The sequence below is a fragment of the Aethalodelphis obliquidens genome, unplaced genomic scaffold, assembly GCF_003676395.1.
Source record: "Aethalodelphis obliquidens isolate GAN/ISIS:26980383/991018 unplaced genomic scaffold, ASM367639v1 scaffold3, whole genome shotgun sequence".
NCBI classification, from domain to species: domain Eukaryota; kingdom Metazoa; phylum Chordata; class Mammalia; order Artiodactyla; family Delphinidae; genus Aethalodelphis; species Aethalodelphis obliquidens.
This window is the reverse complement of record NW_020837947.1, coordinates 15,972,870-15,998,287: the sequence shown is the minus strand read 5'-3', so window position 1 is coordinate 15,998,287 and position 25,418 is coordinate 15,972,870. Positions and strand designations below refer to the sequence as shown.

General features: G+C 37.4%; 1 protein-coding gene across 3 annotated transcripts in view; it reads left to right on the top strand.

Annotated features, from left to right (window-relative positions):
• The first annotated feature begins 227 nt into the window (after positions 1 to 227).
• Positions 228 to 25,418, top strand: part of TAB2 (TGF-beta activated kinase 1 (MAP3K7) binding protein 2) — an 86,663-nt gene continuing 61,472 nt past the window's right edge. The window contains exon 1 of one of the 3 annotated variants that reach the window (XM_027083732.1): positions 228 to 615. The gene's annotated coding sequence lies outside the window, so the exon portion shown is untranslated. Of the gene's footprint in view, positions 616 to 24,001; positions 25,381 to 25,418 lie in introns of those variants that run through there. The other 2 variants (XM_027083738.1, XM_027083706.1) reach the window with 2 other exon arrangements.

Genomic DNA, 25,418 nt, shown 5'->3' with positions numbered 1-25,418 from the left:
GCCGCCGCCGCCGCCGCCGCTGGCCGCTCCCCCGCCGCCCGACTGGGGGAGGCCTAGTCACAGCCGCCGCCTCAGCAGCGCCCACAGATCTCGCGGTGTTTGCCGGCGGCCGCGCCGCCATATTGTGTGACAGTATTTTGATTTGCACTGGACTGGCGGAGCCGCGGCGAGAGCGAGCGAGAGCTGGGGGGGTGGGGGGAGGGCAAGCAAGCGCGAGGGGGGTGGGGGCCGAAGGAGGTAGGGAGGCCGAGCGAGCTGGAGCCGAGGAGCGGGGAGAGGCGACGCCACCCAGCCATCGTTTTTGATCTGCAGCAGCCGCCGGCGGGGCGACCCAGCCCGACCCCCTCCCCTCCCCCTCAGCCACGAGCGGCGGCGGCGGCGGCGGCGGCGGCAGCCGGAGGGAGTTGGCGGCGGCGGCCGATCGGAGGGGCTGAGCGGGGAGGGAGGGAGAGCTGAGGTGTCCCCCCTGCCGGGTGGAATCGGAGGCGGCGGCGGCGCTGGCGGCGGCTGTGGTGGTGGAGGCGGCGGCGGCGACGGTGGAGACGGCTGCCGTAGTGGGAGAGGCGGCGGCGGCGGCGGCCGAGGAGGAGGAGGGGGAAGCGGCGGCGGCGAAGGGTAAGCGGACAGCGCTGCCGGGCCTCGGCGGGATCCCCAATCCCGGCTCTCCCCTCAGCTCCCCGCACCCCCCCTTCATCTGGAAGGGACTCTGCCGACTCGCGAGGCCCTTGCGGGGCGTCCGCTTCTTCCTCTCGCTCTTCCTCCCTCCGCCTCCTTCCTTCCCCAGTAGCGAGGCAGAGAGGGAGGCCCCCCAAGTCCTCCAGACCGGGCGGGGGTGGGGAGCATCGGGCCCGGCCTGGGCTCCCGGGAAGAAGTGTGTAGGGGGAGGGGGAGATTCATTGGAGTCGGGCGCCGGGGAGAGCCCCGGGTGGGGGAGGGTGCCGGGGGCGGGGAGGGCCCCTGCCTGCACGGGTGCCCCCGGCCCGCCCCTTTGGCATGTGTGAGATATGGGTGGGCTGGGCCGGGGGGCACGGAGATCTCCTCTGGGGGAGCCGTGGCCCGAGGAGGGATGACTTAGGGGCGAGGGTGTTGCGGGGAGAGATCGAGGGAGTTACGTGGAGGTCGAGGGGAGAGCGTCTTTCCTTTTCCGATGTGGGTTTTCTGCAGCCTTCTAGAAGTGGGGAGCCAGCCCCGCTGTGAGTGTGTGGCCCTTAGATTTCAGAGGATAGTTCTAGCTTTCTGTCCTGTCAACCTCAAACCCTAAGATTGGGGTTGGGGCCGGGAGGCTGAAAGGGTCTGGGTATCGCTGAACAGGTGACAGGTGTATCTTCCCGTTGCTGATGCTGTAAGGCTGCTCGGGCTGGGTAGTATAGCAGAGTGGCGGAGCCCATGTGGCTTCGTATCTATGCGTTTGGCCATGTTTCATTCCATATATAGTATATTTGCGATGTTCGGTTTCCATTCTTCAAGTCAGCTTAATTGTCGTGGAGGAATTCTTCAAATGTTTCTGATAAGCTGGGTTTCCAGGAGAGTGGAGGGAATTTGCAGCTTCACGGGGGTTTCGCAGGAGTTCATGCGTTTCGGGGTCTCCAGTGCGAGGCTGTTTTGAGTGCCTCTCTTCATTGGAAAGTTCTTGAACACTAAGGTCGTATTTGAGGCAACAGTGAGGCAGTATACTTTTGCATCCATTTTGTCTGTTTTAGGTAAGTTTGTAAAGTGTCGAACTTTAGGGTCAGGTTGATTCGCATTTTATAAAAGGAATTCGTTTGTGCTTTAGCTCACTCTTAAAGAGTACGTTGCTCATTATGCAATTTCAGATTTGGCCGGGAATTTTGGTGGGCATGGAATACAATTTTGCTTTCAGTTTTTACACTACTGCTGCTTACCACACTCTTCATACAGTAGCAGAGTATTGACACCTTTTTAAAAGTATCTTTGAATTCCTTGGAACAGTGAAGTCGTGATTGGTTTTAAACCCTGACAGTTTGAAACTTCAGATTTTGAAACCACTGCATTTTCTAATAAAGACAGACACGCTCTTCATCTTACTGTAAGCTTTGGCTGAGCACTTAAATTAGAAACAATGGGAAGAATTGTCAGATAAATGAGTTACAAATTAAAATAGGGCCAAGTTTAAAAAGGATTCAATAGCTTTGAAAAAACGTGTCTGGAAGGAATATATTGAATGATGGCACTATCAGTGTGTTAACAGGAAATAGAACAAAAATTCCAGTGATTCAGAACTTCTGTTGGGGTTTTTTTCCCCTTAAATCTAATCAGTTTCTAATAGAGGGTGCTTAAGATTTAAATCTTTAAAGGATCAACTGAAAGTTGAATGCGTTAATTAGATGAGTAAGTCATCCACTGAATATACTCCGTTATTTCATTTTTCTCTTGGGCACGTGGAATACCTTTTCTGAGTTCAAACGTATTCTCAGGGGACACTGATGAAATGCAAGTGGTTCAACCCTCTTTAGTGAACTGTCACATAGTAGAACCTGTGCCTTTGTAACTTGTTAAGAAGTGGATAAATGATCAGTCTCATCTGATACAAATTTCCTGAAAAATAAGTTTTAATTTAATCTGATTTGATTGAAATAACACCTATATTTGGTCCTCTCTTTACTGGAAAGAAGCGTTTGCCTTCAGCTAGTGATATTGTTTAAAACTTGCATACAGTTATTGCATCTAATGAAATCAGGAGGTTTTTAAACTCTGCAGAGTTAAGTGGGCACAACTACTCAGATCCCCAGTTACGTTATTATTGAGAATTGCTTGTTTAGTATTAGTAACACGTTATACTTGGGTAAGTGTCATAACATGATTAGTCTTGTGTCTTGACAGAAATAAAAATTTATTCTACTTCTGTAGTTTTCTCTGTAAGGAAAATTCTCAAAATACTGTTGAGGATGAAATCTACATATGTATCTATGAACATATGGCATTTTGCAAAATGGGTGTGATGGGCACCACTTACATGAAACTTTGTGAGTTTCGTGCCAAAAAAGTCCCATGAGGAATGTGTGAATTTTCTGAAACAGCATTTATTTTAGTTGTATAAATTCATCAAGACTAAAAGTGTATTTTTTAATGGTTATCAACTTATTTAAAAGGCACTGTTTACCTTGTTATAGATGTTTTGAAAAAAAGTTCCTGATAATCTTTACAACATACAAAGTTTGTAAGTTAAACTGTAATTCAGAAAAGCTTCAATTTCATTATATCTCTACTTGGCCATGCTCCTATGACCCAAGAGAGAACGGTAGTAGCACTTTTCCGTTGTTTCACTTATGTCATCTTTATTTGGTCCATCTAAGATTGGGACTCTATAAAATAGAAGGATTATGAGGAAATAACAGAGGCAAATGTGAAGATGGGGCAAAACAGTAATAAGGAGGAGAAGCTAGGGGATAAGATGCTAGTAGAGGATTAGATGAACAGTTTTAGGCAACTAGGAAAATGGAAATGTGGGTAGTGGTGGGTGCCAAGCACAGGAAGGTGATCATGCTGAACGATTCTAAGGAGGTTTGGGCTGAATCTTTCGGTAGACTCTCACAGTCTATATGTCATTTTATTTTAAGTCTTCTGTATTAAGATGGTAAGGATTTGGAGACTTGGAAATTGTATGAAATCTAAACGTATGCATGTTCACATTTATTTGCCTCTGGCTCATATTTCCAAAATACTTATAATATTTTAACATTTCATTTTTTTATGATTCTGACCCTAAAAATCAAGGACACTTACTTAATCAGAAAGCTAAAATCCCTGAGTAAGTACTCAGGGGTGGCCAGTACTGTACTTTTTTGTTTGTTTGTTTGTTTTTGCGGTACGCGGTCCTCTCACTGTTGTGGCCTCTCCCGTTGCGGAGCACAGGTTCCGTTGCGGAGCACAGGCCTCTCCCGTGCGGAGCACGCGCAGGCTCAGCGGCCATGGCTCACGGGCCCAGCCGCTCCGCGGCATGTGGGATGTTCCCGGACCGGGGCACGAACCCGTGTCCCCTGCATCGGCAGGCGGACTCAACCACTGCGCCACCAGGGAAGCCCAGTACTGTACTTTTTACATTCCCTTTAGTTAACTGCTAAACTCGCCTGTGATCTTGATAAGAGTCAGAGATTAAGAATGGCTGTCTTGGAAGCAGCCGCATGGCACAGGGATATTGGCTCGGTGGTGCTTTGTGACAGCTTAGAGGGGTGGGATAGGGAGGGTGAGAGGGAGGGAGACGCAAGAGGGAAGACATATGGGAACATATGTATAGGTATAACTGATTCACTTTGTTATAAAGCAGAAACTAACACACCATTGTAAAGCAATTATACCCCAATAAAGATGTTAAAAAAAAAAAAAAAAAGAATGGCTGTCTTTTTCTTCATTTTCTAAGTATTCCATCCCTCAAAACACCATGTTTGGTGCTAAGTAGTATTTACTACTAGCCTTCTAGCGTTAAACTTATGCATTTTACTTAGACTTTTCACTTTGATTTTTATTGACTCATTTTACAAAGTATGCTTAGTTTCTAATTTCTTAATCCTCAGAAGGAATGGGCTACTGTTAAAAGCACAGTAAGATGCGTCAGCTGAGAAGTTGATGTTTTAGAAGGAGATCCAAGTCAGAATTGCCACAAAGTAAAATTGTGAATATTAATATCAGTAAAAGATCTCTGTGAAAATTGATTAAAGTTTTGCCACTTAAAAGTGCTTTGTTCAAAATATAATTCATGTAGACCCCCGTATCTCCTGACAGTGCTTTATAAATGAGGCTTTGCCGAATGTATCTTTTTGATTTGCCTCAACATTTTTAATGTAAAACTTGAGCAAGAAATTCTATTGGATTTCTGATAATGTTTCAGTTCAAAATTTGGTATCAAGGGAGTAGTAAATTTCTTTAGACCTTTAATATCTTAACATTAACCTTTTTAGTGTTTCCTGCATAGTAAAAGAGAAACTAATATTTATTGAATACCTACTAAGTGCCAAGGTTTCTATCGTTTCACAGATATTTATTGAGCACAGGGTTCTTTGAGATATTGGAGATGGCAGCAGTGGATAACACAGACAAAATTTCTGTCCTCATATAGTTTACATTTTAGTAGTGGAAGATATAATAAATGAGTAAAATCAAGCGTGTCTGGGAGAAAAAAGTACTGTGGAGAAAAGTAAAACAGAACAGGAGGTTGGGGAACAGACATTGCATATTTGCTCTTTTAAAAACTACATAGTGGATATTATCTTTGATTTCAAAAACAAAAACTTCCATACATAAATTTTTTTCTTTAAGAATATACTTCAAAACTAACACAACATTGTAAATCAACTATACTCCAATAAGAAACTTTTTTTAGAAATATACTTCATAACTTGGGAACAACATTATGTTTGTACTTCAGAGTTTTAGTTAATAGCGATTTCCTATTGTTAGTGCTTCAGAAAGCTGCTTTGTGGCTCAATAGAAAATTTGGAGTCTGATATCCTGGTTTGAATCCTGGTTTGCCACTTACTAGCTTTGTGATTTGGGGCCAACTACAATTTCTCAGCCTCTCTGAGCTTGTTTTCTTCTCTGTAAAATGAATAGAATACCTATAGGGTTGTTGTGATGCCAAATTATACATTTTGTGTAAATTATCTGATATATAGAAGGGGCTCAATAAACTGCAACTTTTTGTCTGTTGCTTATCTGGAGTTATAAAACAAAATAGTTGATGTTGGTAATCTTTCCAAGAAGCTTTCACAGCACTGTGGGGGCCATTGTTTAATACACAGTTTATTTGAACAACTAAAGCACTCTTCTCTGATAGAATAAGGTTAATTAAAACTCAACTGTAATTTATGGTCACTAATACTTTCTGGAGCGTTTGCACATGTTATCTAGTCAATATGCTGTCAGGAGTAAACCTAGTCTTTATGATGAGGAAAAGTTGTGACATATCTTGATGAGCTGGATTTCAGCATTTTGACAAGTAGATAAAAATGTCGTATAAGATCCCAGTTCATGGAAGTACTTGTGAAACATTTAGTACAGTTTACATATTCAATAAATGTTCGCTTTGTCATTAGTTTATACCTTTATTGTGTGAAAAGGGGTAATTCAGAGAATTCACAAAGTATTAAGGAAAACTTTTATGAAGAGAAAGTAATGCAAATTGTGCATAAGTTTTATGAAGAAAGAGTGGAATAGTCAAATTGCAATATTTGTTTTTCATTTTTAGCCTGGGAAATCACTAAACTGTCTCAAGGACAAACCGTGTCTTATTTTCCTTTCAGTCTTGACTTCACCATATCTTCAGTGCCTGGCCTGTACTTAAGGAGCTCAAGGAATACTGCGCGTTCAGTGCTGAATGGCTCTTAGTGATAGTTTTCCTGTGTATCACAACTCTTTTTGGTAGTAAGCACCTTCTGGTTTTGAAAAGTGTTTGCACTGGACTTAAGTCTTTGAATCTCTAGTTTTAAGCACAGACTCAGATATCACACAAAATCTTCTGAATGCTATTTTTTTGAATCTAGCCAAAAGTTTGAAAAAACATCCTAGAAGTTAAAAGGAAGAAAAGAAAGAAATTATTTGCAGCTAAATTAATATTTATTAACCTATTCCTATGAAGTTGTTGACATTAAAGTGAAAAAGTGAATAGAAATGTTTAAAAGCAGATTAGAAAAAATAATTCATGTATAATTATGTGCTCTTAACCAGGCTTTAAAAGACAAGTTTGTCTTACCTCTTTAAGGCAATTTCAGTGAAACTGTACATTTATACTGACATTATGGATTAAATGGCTCAGTCACTTTCTTACATTCCTGTGATGTGGGGAATATTGGTGTTTTCACGGAAAAGGGAAAACATCCCACCCCACCCTACCCTACTTTAACAGTAACCATTTTTCAGATGTTTGAATCTTAGTACCAGGAAGCTTTTTCCTGTTCTGTAGCAAGTTATTCTCTGCCTAATGAATAATAATTTTAGCTTTCCTAAAACTGAAGACTTCCCTTAAGTTCTAAGATCTTTAGTCATTTATGCAAAATATTTCTTGGCTTTTAAAAAAATTCCCCTTGAAGATGTATAGAAACAAATTGCTTCATTTTTAAACTTGGCATGACACAATACTGTTTTAGAAATGAGATAAAAATATCTACAATTGGATATTTTTATACTCTTGTGGGTTTTTGTTTGTTTGTTTGTTTGCTTTGAACTGTAATAACCTACCACTGGAAAGGGATACTACTACAGGGTGTCAGTTTGAGTGGCTTCAGAAAGAAAGTCAGTCTGATTTATCCACAAACAGGTACAACATAACAATTGCCTTGTTAAAGAAAGTGGCATTCTTGTTTCACCTAAGAAGAAAAACAAAAAACAGTCCTGGTACAAGCCTCAGAAGCCAAATAATAAAGTAGAGGTTGGAATGGTCCTGCAGAGAGAGACAGAGGAGAGAAGCAAGAGTAAAGAAGTGTGGAATTTAAAAGATTTTGGTGGAAATATATGAATGCTGATTGTTTTTAATAAAATTATTCAAAAGAATTACTCTGTTAAAGAAAATTCGTGGTCTCTGCAACCAGCCCCTGCCCAAGCTTGCCAAAATAGTAAGTCAAAAGCAATGCCACATTCCGAGGTATAGTATAGAGATTGGTGCTACCATCAAAAACTTCAGAGTTTCTGGGGGTTGATTCTGACCATTTAACTTGTCTGTTTGGCTAGTGCAGAAGACAGGTTCTGGGAGAATAACAGATGACAGTGAATTATTGAGGGGAAAAAAGTGCACAAAAAGAGTAAATGTTCAGTTAGTAAATTCTTTTTATTCTTTGGTTTATTAACTATACTTTCATCTGAATTATTAAATAATACTCTTCTTTTGAGTTTTAATGTTTAAAGTTTTCCTCTAACATTTATATTAAGGAAAACTTATTTTGACCCATAATATCTTAATGTTAACCTTTTTAGTGTTAGCAAAATGGAGCACATCACAAGTTTGCTTCCTGTCGGTTTGCCAGTCAGGCAGGCCAGATACTGCTTGTTTCATTAGTATAGAGCCAATGGCAGTTCAGCGGAATGATTTTCCATTCCCTATCAATGGGAGGAAATACTTGCCAATACAAATGAAAACTTGAAATCTGCAATTTGACCTTGCTGAACACAGTTCTCACACCAGGCAAGTTTTGTTTATCAGAGAAATCAACAAAAACAATCATTCTGATATGAACTGGGAAAATAGGAGTAGAAGGGAGTTTACCTAGTTTTAATTCTCTCAGCTGCTGAAGAAAATACTACTTTTGAGTTTGAGTTGGTCTCTGTTAACTTGTCAACTTGTCAACCTCCTCCCTTTTAACTAAACATCTTAATTTTATCGTGTTGGGAATCTGTGACGTATGATAAGAAAAGACCTGGTCTTTAAAGTCAGATGAGCCCAAGTTCAAATGTGAGTTCTATTACTAACTATAGCTTTGTGGTCTTGGGCTAATCACTCAAACTCTTTGACTCTAGGACTTGTCTTTAGAAAAATACATAGGTATAATAATACCTACCTTGCATGGTAGTTTTAACTACATTATCTGTATTTCTTATGTTAGCTAGCTCTGTATTTATGTTACCTAGCACAGTACTTACCTGAATTTAGTAGACATCAATAAGTAGTCGTCAAAATGTCTGATATATCCTATGCTTTTTGAGGCAGATTTTCTTCCCTGTAACTTTCTTATATCAATATTAGCTTCTATTTAGCGAAGCTCAGTTTCAAAAAGTATTAATCTTTCAAACAGAACAAGGTGAATTATTTTTTCTAGTAGACATATAGCTCAAATAATGGGAGGTAATCTTACATTTGGAATTTAGCTTTGTTAGGTTTTTCTTTCAGAATACCTGTTCAATTCATTTTCCCCAACAAGTAGAATAAAAGGGAAATAACTTCTATACTGTTTAATTTACTGTACCTCTTCAGACCAAGGGTGAAATAAACAAAACATCACCATTATTATTTTAATTACAAAATAAACATGCACATTATTAATTCTTTGTATTTTTCTTATCTGTTCCTGTGAAAAAGCCCACATTTTTAATTTGAAATTAGTTCACAACCCATGATTTAGGTTTTTTTATGAAAAGCATTAGAAAATTGGCATGGATCGGATTTTGAAAACACTGAAAATATATGAGCTTAAATATAATACTATAAAACATATACCACTTTATCTGTATAAGGTGACCTTCGTAATTTTTTGTTTTAAATTGCTAGTTAATATTTTTTCAATTATTTTAATAGTATTATTTTCTGTGTCCATATTTCACATTCAAAAAAGATACAGTGCTGAATTTCCTGATGTTCATTACTGGGTTAACTGTGATTTTTTGCTTTGAGTTTTCCTAAAAGTTTTTTTATCTTAATTCATTGAGTGAACTGGTGATTGTTGTAGAATATTTTGCTGTACTAATTAGTATTAATTGCTATTGTATAAGTAATATTTTAACCTACTAATAATACAGTTTGTATTATACAGTGATGCTTATACAAACATTTTCTGTTCATCAGCTTTTATTGGTGCTATGTTATCACTAGAAAATAGTAACAAAGAAGATAGCAATATAGGCAAGAAAGTTTGCTTTTTAAAAGGGCTTCAGAACAGAGTGTTTGTTCCATTTTAATTCATTGAGCACAGATTGTGGTATAATTGCTTGGTTAATTTTTAAAAGACTGTTAGTGACCTGACAAACATGGGCGTCTACTCTTTGGAACTCAAGCAGATGCATGTAGGCATCACAGTTAAGTAGTTACTAGAACTGAAGAGAAAAAGTACTCACGATATCTAAGGGACCATTGACAAACAAAAGTTGGTGAAAATACAGGTACTGTGTGTTTGCATTGAGAGTAACTTGCTGTTTACCTTGTGACTAGCATATACCTGAACTGTACTTAACTAAGTACTGTTTGCTACCTTATGATGATTTTCTAAGGAAATGGAAAAATAAACATGTGGAAGTGGGGTTTCAAAAAATAAAAAATTTCCATTTCCACAAAGCCAATTCTGCTTTTTTACATATGAAAATGTATTGACATGTATTGGTTGGGCTTGACTTTTCTTTTTCTCTTTTGAGATTTTTCTAGCTGAGGTGGTGCTTGGGCCTGAGTGAGACATCCTCATTCTCTTCATGAGATTTTCCCCTCATGAACAATGGTATGAATTTACAGGATGACTGTTCAGAGCCGTTGCTGTAGCTCTGTGAATGGAACAAGAAGTACTCTTTTGAGGAAGGTAACTGGTTCATGGGAAAAGTGAACTGGTGATCTTCGCCAAACCAAGCTACGGAATCAGTACTTCAGTTTCTATAGGGTATCACATGACCAAAAGAATAGAAAGAAACTCCATAGAGTTTGTTTCATATGGCTTCTATGATATACCTGTGCAAAATAGCTAACCCAAAAAATCTTGCCTGACTCATTCTTTCACCATGCCTCATCTCTACCTTCTTTATTGGTCAACCTAATTCACCTATCCAGTAGTTTTGAATTAGTTTTGAGTCCTGCTGTGTGCCAGGTATTTTGCTAGGTGATGGGATTGGAAGGATGACTAACATATTGTTCTTGCCCTCAAGGGACAGGTATACAAGCTATCAATAGTGTACTAACACTAGCAAATGCAGTGACAAGGTTAGACATAAAACACTTTAGGAATCTACAGGAGGGAGTGTCTGACTCTGAGGGAAGGAGGGATATAAGAGGGAATTCTTCATAGGAAGGGTGACACAATCTGTTTGTGTCAGATAGGCAAGGAAGAGGAGGACAAGTTGGGAGAAGAAAGGCCATTGCCGTCAGAGAGAACAACATGCATAAAGGATGGAGGTAGCAAAGTCCACACCTATTCAATACTGTGAATAGTTCCACAGTGCATTAGGTACCAGTGGTGGGTTAATTGGAAGTGAGGTGGAAAATGAGAAGAAAGAGCATGAAAATACTTGTATGCTCTGTAAAGTAGATTTGACTTCATCCCATAAATGATGGAATGTTTAAATTAACATTCTAGAAAGATTTCTCTGGCTGCAGTGTAGAGAATATTTAGAAAAGAGTGGGGGGGGGCGGGAGGTAGCCTTATAACCGTTTATTTGAGAATTGATAAAGACGTGAGTTAAGGCTGTAATTAGGGAGAAGAGTAGGTGATGAATTTGAGAAGAGAATACTGAGTGTGAAGTAAGTAAGTAATCACACATGCCCTGGCTTGAGTACCTCAGTGCATAGTATAATGCCTGCCATTCATCAGCACAAGAGCATACCAGGGGCAGTAACAGGTGAGGAAGATGTTTGAGTTCTGTTTGTTGGTTTTAAGGTTCCTAGAGAGAGAGAAAGAGAAAGAAGACATCATTTTATTTGGGAGGCAACACGGAAGTCTTCTCTGATTAGATGACATTTGAGCAGGTGCCTGAGTGAAGTAATAAAGGGAAAGAGCTTTCTAAATAGAGAGGCAGGAGCATGCTTGCCGTGTTCCAACAGCAAGAAGACCAGTGCAGTTGGAGTTAAGAGAGCGGGAGCAGAGTGGATGAGATCCTTTCATCTACTGATGTGCTTTCCATGTAGCTATTTAGATCGTAGAAAGGATTTTAGTATTCAGGATGAAATTAGAAGCCACGGAAGGATTTTAAGACGTGAGCTATTTTCCTTTTTTTCCCCCTTTCACTCTTCAAGAATTGCTATAAAAATGGAATCATGTGTTGTGTTATATATTTTGAGATTGGCTTTTTTTCACTCAGCGTTATGCGCTTGAGATACTTCCAAGTTGTTTCGTGTATCAGTAGTTCATTGCATTTTAATGCTAAGAAGTATACCATTGTATGGATGTACCACAATTTGTTCAGCCATTGATTGAAGGAATTTTGTGTTTCCAGTTTGGGGCTCCAAAACTAAAGCTGCTGTGAACAGTTTTCCGCAGGTTTTTATGTGAAAATACTTTTTCATCTCTCTAGGATAAATCCCCAGGAATACAGTGGCTGGGTTGTATGATAAATGTATGTTTAACTCTGTAAGAAACTGCCACTTTTCCAGAGTGGCTGAACCATTTCACATTCCCATCAGCAGTATATGAGAGATCTAATTTCTCTGCATCCTTGTCAGCATTTGGTATTGTCAGTATATTTTTTATTTCAGCCATTCTAATAGATATGTAGTGACATCTCTTTGTGGCTTTAGTTTGCATTTCCCTAATAGCTAATGATGTTGAATGTATTTTCATGTGCTTGTTTGCTGTCTGTGTATCCTCTGTGGTGAAGTGTCTGTTCAAGTCTTTTGCTTATGTTCTGATGGGATTGTTTGTTTTCTTGTTGTTGAGTTTAGTGAGTTCTTTATATATTCTGGACACAAGCCCTTTGTCAAGTATGTGATTTGCAAATATCTTCTCCTGATCTGTGCCTTATCTTTTCATCCTCTTAATGGGGGCTTTTGCGGAGAAAAAAAAAAAATTGATGAAGTCTAATTTATCTTTTTTTCTTTTATGAATTGTGCCTTTTGTTGTCAAGTCTAATAAGAGCTCTTTGCTTAACCTTAGGTTTCCAAAGGCATTCTCCTATTTTCTTCTAAAAGTTTTCTAAAAAGCTTTACATCTTGCGTATGTAGATCTATGATCCAGTTTTACATAATCTTCACATAAAGGTGTGAAGTTTAGATTGAAGTTCACTTTTTGTCTGTGGATTGTTCAGCTGTTCCAACACCACTTGTTAAAAAAAATTATCCTTCCTCCATTGAATTGCTTTTGCACCTTTGTCAAAAGTCAGATGGCTGTGCTTGTGAGCATCTGTTTCTAGATTCTTTATTCTGATCCACTGATCTTTGTGTTTATCTCTGTACTACTACCACACTGTCTTGATAACTGTAGCTGTATGGTAAGTCTTAAAACCAGGTAGTAAAACTTCCCTAACTTAATTCTTCTTTTTCAGAATTGTTTTAACTATTGCATTTCCTTTCCATGGAAAATTTAGAATCTATAAAAAAATCATGCTGGGATTTTGGTAGGAATTGCATTAAACCCTTAGATCAATTTGGGGAAAATTGACATTTTTATTTTGTTAAGTCTTTCAAGCCATAAACAAGTTTATCTCTCCTTACAGTTAGGTTACCTGATTTCTTTCATCTGCATTTTGTAGCTTCCAACACACAAATTCTATACATGTTTTGCTAGGTTTATAACTAGATACGTTTTTTTTTTTTTGGAGCAGTTGTAAATGATACTGTTTTAAATTTTGGTTTCCAGTTGTTTATTGCTAGTTTATAGCAATATGGTTGATTTCTGTGAGTTCATCCTTTATCCTGAGACATTGCTAAACTAATAAATTCTAGTAGTTTTTTTGTGGAGACTGTGGGTTTTCTAATGTGTCTATGAATAGAGACAGTTTTATTTCTTCCTTTCCATTCTGAATGCCTTTTATTTCCTCTTCTTGCCTTACTGCTCTGGTTGGTACTTCCAATACTGTGTTTAGTAGGCGTGGTGACATCAGACAAGCTAGTCTTATTCCAGATCTTAAGGGAAAGCATGAAGTCTGTCACCATTAAGTACATGTTAGCTGTAGGTTTTTTGTAGGTGCCTGTCTCTTCCTAATTTAAGAATCACTTGATATGACCATACGGTTTTTCTTCTTTAAACTGTTAACTGAAGGTAACTTTCCTTGTTAAAAGATTCACTCTGGCAGCTCTTTGTGGAATAAACTATAAGAGCAGGGCAAAGATGTCAACAGGGAAGCCATATTGGAAATTACTGCAGTTATCCAAATGAGAGCTGATGGTGGCTTAGACCAGAGTAACAACAGGAAAGAGTGTGAAGAGATCATATTTTGGATATATTACAAACCATGGGTGGGCAGAAATTGCTGATGAATTGGATCTGAGGCATAAAAGAGAAGTCAAGGATGACTCCCAAGATTTTTGGCCCAAGCAGTTGGGAAGTATGGAGTCGTTGTTGGCTGAGTTGGGGAAGACAGTGAAGTAACAAGTTTGGGCTGGGCAATCAAGAGTTTTTTTTTTTTTTTTTTGGATGTGTTAACTTTGAAAGGCCTACTAGACACTTAACTGGACCTATCAAGTAGGTAATTTGATATGCAAATGGAATTCAAGCAAGAAATTCAGGCTAGAAATAGAAATTAGAGAGTCATCAGTTGAGTTGATATTTGAGAAATTATAGTGATAGTTATTAAAAATTATACCTGTAACCTTTTTCTTTTTACTGTGCCATTGTTTAAGGCTTATTAGCAAAAAGCAAGATTCTCCTAGCACGTGAAGAACTTTGTGAAAATTTTGATTGGTTCTGTTTATCAACACTGTTGTTTATCTCACATTGAGTGCACCAGAAATTATGTGGTTGGGAGACAAATTTGGGGGATATATATTTATTGTAATGTGTATTTAATCATGCTTATTTGAAAAGTAGATGGCTATAATAGTAGTATAGACACATGTGCTTTACTAATTTTCAGAGCTTTGTCCTAAATCTTTGTAAATGAAGTAGCTTTATGCATATTGTGAAAAGGGTTTGACACTATTATTAAGTGACTGAAAGGCTTTCTGTGGCAACATTTCTTTTGTAGATAAAACAGATAGCCAAAGAGACAGGTCAAAAACAAAAATTTAAAATAGGAATGCAAAATAGCTAGCAAGGAGAGACTTAGATTTCTGACTTAGAGCCAGAATTAAATTGGTAAAGGGAAAGGGTAAGCCTCAGTTTACAGACGTGGTAAAAAGATCTTCTGAGTTCCATTCAGGTATGTTTTCTTCATATTAAGGTATTCTGGAAAATACTTTTTTAAGTGGCATGATATTTTCTGTTGTAACTGATTAATGCTTTTTCTTATTTATAATTTAAATATCTCAGGACTTTTTTTCCCCATCACAGGATTTACCATATTTTATTATAATATTCTGTTTATTTTTCAGTTTCTCCCACTAAATAAGTTTTTACAGCATCAGTACAATGCCTTGACATTTAAGCTCTATGTAAGTATTTGTGAATGAATGAGTGAACACACATACTACTAAAGTTTAAAGCTAGAAGATTTGCTTGCTTTTAAAAGTAAGTGAGTTTTTGAGATTCCAGAGTATAGGTTTTGGTCAAATGTCTTTTCTGGGGCTTCCCTGGTGGCGCAGTGGTTGAGAGTTTGCCTGCCGATGCAGGGGACACGGGTTCGTGCCCCGGTCCGGGAAGATCCCACATGCCGCGGAGCGGCTGGGCCAGTGAGCTGTGGCCGCTGAGCCTGCGCGTCCGGAGCCTGTGCTCCGCAATGGGAGAGGCCACAACAGTGAGAGGCCCACATACCGCAAAAAAAAAAAAAAAAAAAAAAAGTCTTTTCTGAGTAGTACCCTGATGCTTTCAAACAAATATTACACTCCTGAAGAATGCACCCAAACATAGCAACATTACTAACCCAAGGTCAGTGAAGCACACATTTTGCCATTTGTTATTTGTTCTTTTTTCCGAGTGGTAGTGGATTTATGCAAAATCATCTAAAGTTGGCCCAGACTTCTTGTACGGAATGGAGCACACATGGCAAATAGTAGGCTGGGCTTAGAGTTTAGACCATAGTAGTATCTCATAGGAAATTTCCTATACACATTTTAAAAGAAAGTAACTTTCATCTGCCTTTAGGAGGACTAGGTCCTCCCTATTTCCAGGTAGATGGTAGGGGTATAAGCTTCTTTTCTCTTCAGTTAAAAACATTTTTATTTACCTTCCCTCTTTGAGCTTTACAAGACAAAAATACCCTGAGCCATTACTGTTCCAATTCAGATTTAAGCCCCAAGAGAAGAGTTATTTTTGAAAGCCATAGTATTTTATTTCCAGATCCCTAGTGTGTTTGTATGTGTATGTTTACGTACGTGTATGTATGTATATAGCTGTATATACATGTATATATTGTGCTAGTCAATGACATATTAATGAAATTAATAGGAAAAATGGCTTTCCTCTGGTATTGTTGACACCAACATAGTAAGAATGTAAATTGTTTGGTGCTCTGTTTTAGGCATTGTGGGGAATAAGGCTGGGGCCAGAGGGGGGCGGGGCGCTATATAAAATAATCCTTATTTTCTCTGGGAGAGAACAATGTGTAGTCAGCTGAGTCTGATACAGAGGTACCTACTTCTCATGATTATTGAGAGCATTAAATGAGTGAATGCATTATAAATCATTTGGCCCCGTGCTTAGCACACACATAAACGCTTAATAAATGTTAGCTATTCATTGTTACAAAATTATTATAAAAATAATAAACTTAAAACTTTATTGTTATTCCTTTTTTCATTTGGCTTTCTTGATCCCATTCTTTCCTGCATTTTATCTAACTTTTCTGACTCCTTTGTTGTAAGTTCTTGGTCTTTAAGTCTCCTCTCTTCCTGCCCAACCTCTTTTCCGTTATTCCCTTGGTCAATGTCATCACCTTCTACCAAAACTCAGTACAGTCTAATTCTACAAAATCTTTTACCTCTCTTGGGGAGGAAAGTGACATGATCCAGCTATGTTTAGGAGCTAGAAAGCTTGTTACCACTGTGAAATATAGCTTAGAACGGCCTAAGAGTGGAATGAGCCATCAGATAAGAGATTATTGTGTTACTTTGATTATCCAGGTAAAAGATACCTGAACCAGGAGGTTGTGGGACTACAAAAGGGGATTAATGCAAGAAACATTTGTGGGAGTAATCAGTAGAACTTTGCCAGTGATTGTATATGGTGAGGAAAAGAATTGAAGACCCTGAGATTTCTAACTTCAGAATCAGTGCTCTGTTATTAGTAGTTAACATATAGCTATATTATTGCGTGGGAGGCAGTGGGTTGAGTTTTGGATAAGATGACTTAAGGTTACTAGCATGGCACTGTCAGACTATTTATTTGTTCCAGTCCCACCCACTTATCCTTCCCCCTTACTCACTCACTCAGTCTCTGAATTCCATTGCTATTAGTCTAAGAACTTTCCTTTAAGAAAAGTAATTTCTATTTGGTCATAAACAGCACTAGAGATTGAAATGTGTGGAGAGCAGTTCCTTGTTTCCTACCCACATTCACATTATCCTCCTCTTTTGGGCTCTTCCCTCCGATGAAAAAGATTACTTCGAATAGTATTTACCACCATGACTGCTATCACCCACCCAACTTCTGTGATATTGGTATTTAAGTTTTTATATTTTTATATAAAGTAAATGAGGCAACTTGGCAGAGCTCTTTGAAGAAGAATAAAACTTCATGAAGTGTTTGTGATTAAAATATTAATCAGTGAGTAGAGTAATACCTCATTCATCTAGTATCATTAGGCAATAAATATTCTACAGACAATTGAAACTTATCCCCAAATCTATTTCTTTATAGACTTTATGTATAGAGATTTTAATGTTATATTTATATACTATGTAGATTATATATATATTTTTTAATAGCTCCAAATCTTTTTCTTTATAATGTTTTATATGATTTACTGCCTTCTGAGAACATTTCTCCACCCCAACTTTACCTATTCTGAAAGACAGAAACAGCTTTTTGTTCCAGAGCCTCATAATGAGAATCAGGAACCCCAGGTTCTAGTCCAAGGCCTAACAGTAAATTCTTGTGTGCGTTTTTGTTTTTCATTGTTTTGGGGGGTTTTTGGGTTTTTTGTTTTTTGTTTTTTTACCATTGAATCAGTGGACTCTGGAATTGTGCCTGGCATGTAGTAGATGCTTAGCAAATATTTTTTGAATGAATCATTGTTTTATGCCTACTTTAGCACTCCGTTCCTGATTTATTACTTGGAATTCATTACTGCCAGGTAAATAAGTTTCTGAGTTTTTAATATAATATGACTATCTAGGTTCTGATTGAGGTGAATTATTAATATTAAGCTTAATGTATGAGTCTGTTTTTGCTGCGTAGTGGAATTTTCAGTCCTCTTGATGTATTTTCTGGTACTTAAACTTCCCAAAGAAATTGTCTTCTGATACTTGGTTTATTGAGAATAGTTTCTTTATTGAATACATTCGATGTGCCTATATTATATGTGCAGTGTCCTGTATACAAGCATGTCACCCATGTCCCCAGGGATCTTACACCTTGGATGAAGAGATGCGGAAGTGGAACTCGAAGAAAATAATTACATGTTGGGTCATGAAGCATTGACCCACAGGTACATTAGGAGTTCTAGGAATAGAGAGATCCATGTGAGCTGAAGAAGTAGAAAAAGAATTCGAAAAGGAGATGGAACATGAATTGCTTTTCAAGAGATAGTTAAGATTTTGATAAGCATGCAGGTGGAGAAATGATATCCTAAGCTAGAGCAGTAACATAGTCAGGAATGAAAGCAGGGTTGAACATGTTCAGACAAAACCTGACTGAAGTTCTCTGACTGTGGGGACTAGTGGGAAATAAAAGTAGGTGGATTTAATAGGGTTTAATTCTAGACTCCATAACCCTGAAGAGCATCTGAGGAGAGAATTTAAAGGAGTCCCTGAAAAAAAAAATCTGTATATTTTTACCAACGAATAACCTGTAACTGAAATTTAATATTTCCTTCCATTATGATTTTAAACAGTAAAGCACAGTAGTATTAGCAGTACCTGTGACTTTATTACTAATAGAAAAAAAGCACAGATATTTTCATATTACTTTACTGTTGTGGCTGTCTCTGAGTACAGTTTATGTAGATTACTACTTCAAAATTATAGTTGTTATTAGACCCCTGCTGGATTTTATTGTTGAGTGTTAATAAAGAAGCAAATATATCATAAATATGGGTTCTAAAGAACACTTGATTACTGTGCTTTTCAGTATAATTGATTTTCTTTGTGATCATTTATTTTACTCATTAAAAATCATTCTTTTTAAAAAATAATTAGCTATATTTCAGTAAAACTGGCCTTTACTGAAAAGCCGGGGTTGGCCAGGGTGGTGTCCGTGATACCAGTCCTAGTGGAACCAAACTGGAGAAGACCTTGAAAACCACACTGAGGAATTTTAGTTGAAGTGATAAATAGGGGAGCGGCCTAGTATATTTTTCATTTGTTTGTGTTGTTTTAATTACAGAATAAATACGTCAATTTAGAAATTTTTAAAACTTCATAAAGTTTGAAAAAAAAGAGAACCTCTTCTTAACTTACAGTTATAGATAAGGTAACAAAAATTCATCTATAATCCCACAATCACCATCTTTACCCTCTTATTATGTATCTGTTCCAGTTTATTAAGTTCTTGTGCAAAGCAGTGAAATATTTTAAGTGGTTATATAGGAGCCTTTCTTAATCTGCTTGATGGGTCAGATGGGAAGAACTTAATGGTAGGGAGGTAAACCATGGGTCTGGTCGTTTAGAAATTGGATGATTGGGATAGTGTGGTAGCAGTAGTTGTGGAGTAGAATTGGCAATTGTGGTGTTTGGAAAGAACCTATAGGACCTGTTGGTAAATATGGAGGCTGAAATGCATGGAGTGGTGTAAGGGGAAGTATCAAAAAGAAAGTTAAGAATAGGGTGCCTAAATTAGGATTCTTGGAACAATGTTGTACAGGTCCATGATAACTTTTCTGAAACCCTGGGGCCAGCTATGTTTTGGAATTCATAATTTTTTGAATTTTAGAAAGGTAACGTGTGTATATATTGTATAATATGTAACATGCCCAGCAAGGTTTGAGGCATCACCCAGTAGTTAAACACTAGTATCTCTGCAGTGAAAAATGGAAATGTTTACAGTAAGTGGCTAAGTAAAGCCTATAAGTAGCTTCACGTCAGTTCAAAGCAGATTTTTGCCACTACCAGATGAGTTTTGACATGAAGCTTCATAAAAAATCTTTTCAGAACTTTTTAGGTTTCAGAACTGTGGAAGTGATTGTGAACTGTACTGACTGTAATATCCAGTGAGGAGAGTCTCAGGAGTTGTGTTTTGAGGAATGTTAGTTATTAAATGGATGAAATTTGAAGCAGTTGAGAAAGGTAAAGGAAGGCAAGAGAAAAGTTAAGGTAATTTCAGTTTTCAGGCTAACAAGAAAATTGCTATTTCTGATAAAAATGGGAAGTTGAAGAGGGGAAGCTAGTTTGGGGAAGAGTTTAAGTTTAAACTTAAGCACAATTAAGAGGAAAAAAAATCTTCCTGCTTCACATGAGATTCCCTTTTATTTCTCATGCATTCTGTATCATGGGTAAATGAGCTTAAAAGTTTAGAAGTGTTGGAGTAGAAAATTTCCTTTTAAAATGAGCTGTTAATTTTCAGAGCCTATAGACTCTGATGTTGAGATATTAAAGTACTTCTAGCTTGGGAGTTGTTGGAAAGGTATTCCTAGATAACAAAGGGTTGTGGCCCTGCTCACTAGAACAAAACTTGGACAATAGACCAAAAGGAGAAGAGTGAGGTACTGGTCCTCTAACAGGATACTTGTCTGTATGGCTGAATCATTAATACGGCCATATTTATAATCATATGAATATATTCAGAAGTAGTAATTGGTGGAGAAGCAGTGGTAGCTGACACGTTTTCAGTGCTTAATACATGTACCAGGCACTGTTCTAAGTGGTGTTCAGCAAACAGTCTAGTGGTATCTGTTCCTGCCTTGTAGACTAGGTCATGATTATCAACCTAGGTAGGAAGCATTAGGCTAGGTAGTGGTGTGATTTTGATTCCCAGTTCACTCTAAAAATCTGGAAGATAGATAATTAATGCACGAATATATAGAATTGAGTAGGTTTTAACTTTATTGCCATTCCATGATTTTTTTTAAAAAATTACTTTGATAAATGGACTCATACATTAGTATTGTCATATTAGAAATATGGACAAGTATCTTTAACAAAAATGAAGCAGGGGCCAGTAATTACTCTTGAAATTTTAGTTGCTTTCTATTTACTGTATATGTATATATTTGTTTTATGATTCATAAGTTTAAAAAGGCAAATTTTGCTTAAACTTTTATTCAAATTCTGCTACTGACTTGTGTGAGTTGAACTTTATATTTTTCTTCTGTTAAATAAAGATGTTGGACTTAATAATCTCTAAGATCCTTTCAACATCAAATTCTATGATTCTGAATGCTTACGTTTCATCAAGTAGAACAGGAAGGTTAAACTACAATTTAAAGGAGCTTCTCCCTAGATGATGCTGTAACTGTAGATGAGATGCCAGAGCAAGAAGTGAGAGAATAAATGTCATAGATTTTACTTATACATCCCTTTGACAAACATTAAGAAGTACCAAAATAAGGAACCTAGGACGCTAGAAGAATATGCAATATTGACCAGAAAAGTTTTAAAGAAGAGAATGATCAGTAAGTATTCAAGTTAGTAATTAATCAATCAAGTTAATAAAATATAGAGGAGGGAACCCTGGACCTGGAGTTAGAAAGCCACAAATACATCTCTGGCCCTAACTCTGCTGCTTATTGGAGTTTTGATAATCAGTAAATTGATGTATTTTTCTGAACCTTGCAAATGAGAGTAATAATTACCTAGCCTTACTGGGTGGTTTTTCATGAGCATCAAATGATATGGTGAATTAAAAGTGCCTAGTAAAACTTAAAATATTCTATGGGAACTTCCCTGATGGCGCAGTGGTTAAGAATCTGTCTGCCAGTGCACAGGACACGGGTTCAATCCCTGGTCCGGGAAGATCCCACATGCCATAGAGCAGCTAAACCCGTGCGCCACAACTACTGAGCCTGCGCTCTAGAGCCTGCGAGCCACAACTACTGAGCCCGTGTGCCACAGCTGCTGAAGCCCGTGCGCCTAGAGCCCATGCTCCATCACAAGAGAAACCACTGCAATGGGAAGCCCACGCACCGCAACGAAGAGTAGCCCCAGCTCACCGCAGCTAGAGAAAGCCGGTGTGCAGCAGTGAAGACCCAATGCAGCCATAAATGAATAAATTTTTAAAGAATAAAATATTCTATGAATTTCCTTTAAAAAAACAAAATTTAACAGTACATTTGAAGATCTAATTGGATTTATTAAAAAAATATGAAACAAGCCGCAAAGTTTTTGCAAAATGGTGGGTAAGGCTCCTGAAGAGGTTATTGGATTTGGTGATTTGAATAAAACTTACCAAGGGATAAAACTTGAAGGCAGATTAAAACAAATTTGAGACCATAGCATAACTACTCAGTAGAGAAGTTTGGCAAGGCACAGATGGTGAGAGAGAGATGTCCTAGCATAACTTGTTTATTCTTTGCATTGCTATTGCAGTTTTTTGTATGCATGGTTGTGCTCCTTACTAGATTAGGAATAGAGGGCAGGAACTGCAGTTCATTGTCAGTTCCTTGAATAGAGTAGCAGTTTTAATAAACAGCTTTGTGAATAAATACTTGCTGAACAAGACTTAACTGATAAGGAAAGTTTTTGTGGTATAAATGTGTTCATGGATATATGTTTAAGATGGTTAAGACTTAAACAGGTTCGTAGGTTGAAGTGAGAGATTGAAAAGAAAGGGTGTTGTGGAAATGTGAAAGAAAGGGATAGGATCTGGAGCCACAAATGAAAATGCTGGTCTTAGCTGATATGAGACTCTTTCCTGCAAAAAGCACTAGGTAATTAGCTGTGTATATCAGAATATAGAGAAGAAAAGGTAAGCTTCCTGGTTCTTTTTATAAAGCCACGTAACGTAAAATATGAACATAAAAGATTGCACATCAGTCTCACAAAAGTTGGTGCAAAAAATGCTTAATAAAACTGTCAAATGGAATCTAGCATTACATTAACAGAATAATACTATAACTGAGTAATATTCACTCTAGGAATGTAATGATAAATCAAGTTAAGTCATATTAGTAGGTCACGGGGGCTATGAATATCTTGACGGATATCAAAAAAAAGGGAAATCAACATTTATTTCTAATAAGAATGCTTAGTGAAACAAGAACGAATGAACATAGCCAAGATTTTATATATCTCAGACCGGAAGCCAGCATTTTGTTACTAGAAATGGTAAAATACTAGAATTCCTATTTTAGTATTTAGTGAAATACTAAATTCCTTTTTAAAAGTCATGAATCAAAAAAGGTCTGGCCAGCATTACTGTTACATAATATTGTCTTGGGAATGCTGGCCAATATAATTAGACCAAAAAACAAAACAGGAGGTGTAATTATTGAAAGGGAGGAGGCACATTTATTTGTAGATGACATTTTATATCTGGAAAATCCAAAAGAATCAACTGAAACATTATTTGAGTAATGAGATTTCAATATGATAGTAGTTATAAAATAAAAACAAAAATTAATGGTTTGTCTATAAAAGTGTTTTTCTTGATGTCTTTAAACTGAAAGTCTATCCATATGGGTTAATGAATAGGAATCCTCATTTTTAAATACTTTTTTTTTCTTTTTTTTTGCCTTCTGGCAAAATTTAGTTTAATCTTATCATCTCTAAGTAAATTGCAATCTCTTTTGAGTAAGACTCTTTCTTTCCATGTTAACTTTTAAAAACTATTTGAAATAAAGTTGTAGCAGTGAATACATTTCGAGTAACTTTAAGGAAATTTCTTTTTCTTTTTCTTTTTAAAATTCCTTGTGGCCTGCGATAATGCTCTATTACTTGGTAATGCCAGGGAAGGTGTAATCTGATCTTTGAACCATATTTGGTAAATAATAATTTTGTGTGGAACCCACTGTTCTATCAGTAAGAGGAAAATTATTGCTCAAATGTAAGGCTTTTCTTTGCCCTTAAAGCATTTCCTGACTTAAAGACCTAGTTAGATCATACATTGATTCCTTTTGTTTTTTAAAAGGCACTGTATCCCAGATCTATAACCTTTTAACCTGTTGACAAACGTATTTTCTCCTTTACTTGGAGGAGGAAGAATTACATGTCTACTTACTTGTTTACCACTAATTCTCTTTATATCCTAAATGTAAATTGTTATATTTTTATTTATCATCAATTCTCAGAACTGAGCGTTCTTACATTTGCTTTGTTCTGAAATCAGTGTTGATGAATCAGTTATATCTCTTAGGATGTGACACAGTTGAGTTATTTAAACCTAAAGCTTGTTACACAGCTGTTGCTTTAGCATTTATTAAAATGAAAGCTTAAGTATACTCATATGTTTAGAACAAAAAAATAACGTTCCATTATGCAGAAAAATGTATTGAATACCTACTGTGTGCCAGGTCATTAGGTGCTAATTCTCATGACAATCCAGTGAGGTGGGGGATGGTATCCCATTTAACAGACCGGAAACTTCTGCAGAGTTTTAGTTTATACTGGAACCAGATTTGAACCCAGATCTTTCTCCACCTGAATATTTTCACCTGCAACATGCCATCACAGAAGGTGGAAAATTGACATTTTTCTTAAAAACTACTTTCATTTTATTTTGCTTTGTTGTGTTTCTAGTTACTAGAAATGCAGGGAGTTAAGTTCTTTGAATCCTTGTCTTCACTACTTTTTTGTCCTGTTACAGTTCTCACAGTCTGCCATCATTTGACAGCAGCAGAGGGTTCAGTTTATTTTGACTGCTGTGGGATTGATTCGTTTCTTAGAGAGAGACTCCTAAGGGTATCAGCTCACCAAACATAAGGACATCATTTCCAGGCCCTAGTAATCTAATTAGTACAACAGTCTAACATTTTTAATAGCCTACCATTTCTGTAACCTTTGTAGTTGCAAGTTTTGCGTGTGTGTGTTTTTTTAAATAATGTGGACCTAACCAAAAAAAAAAAAAAAAAAATCATTGAATCTGTTTTGGTAATGGAAAAAAGAATTTCCAGTGTGGTTAAGAACCACATCTTATGAGCTGTTCTTTGCCTCCCTCTTTAAGAATTACAAAGTATTTTTAAAAATTGGAACTTGAAATTCAGTTCATTGCTTGGATATATATAAAGCATTTCTTAAGAAACCTCTGACAATTGATTGTAGGAATTTAGGGGAACAATTAGAAGATGATTGGAAATAAGATAGCAAAAGAGAAAACTGACCTGAAAATGAGGACTTTACAATTCCAGTTTTACCAATGAAAGTGAATTTATTGTTGTTTTTCTCGTTCTTTTATACTCTGTGGTTCCATATTGGACAGTCTATTGCTAAAAGCCAATAGAGATTTCATAAAGGCTACTGTTATAGTTTCTAGAGTTAGGAGTTCAGAGTGGAGTTGTGTAGATTAAGACAATGACTGAACTAATGCAAATAGCATCTTCTGGTAACTTGTAATTTAAGAGATTCTTTTCCACTTAAGAATATTTCATGTGAGAGACATTGGGGACTACCTCACTGCTATTAGATCTCAATGTTATCTGGTCACGTTTCTTGTTCTGCCTACCCCTAGTTTACTCTAGTTTCTCTTCTGCTTTCAAGGCTCCAGACCCAGTTCCTGGACCTGCCCTGGAAAAGAAGTATCCAGTAGAGATGAGCTCACTGCAGTTACTTAATTAAAAATTTGTAAGCTGCAAAAATGGCAATGGGCCAATCAAGAACAGCTACCATTTGAATTTTTCTATTTCCAGGTATGCTAAAGTCCATGGTACCAGCCAAGCTTAGCCAT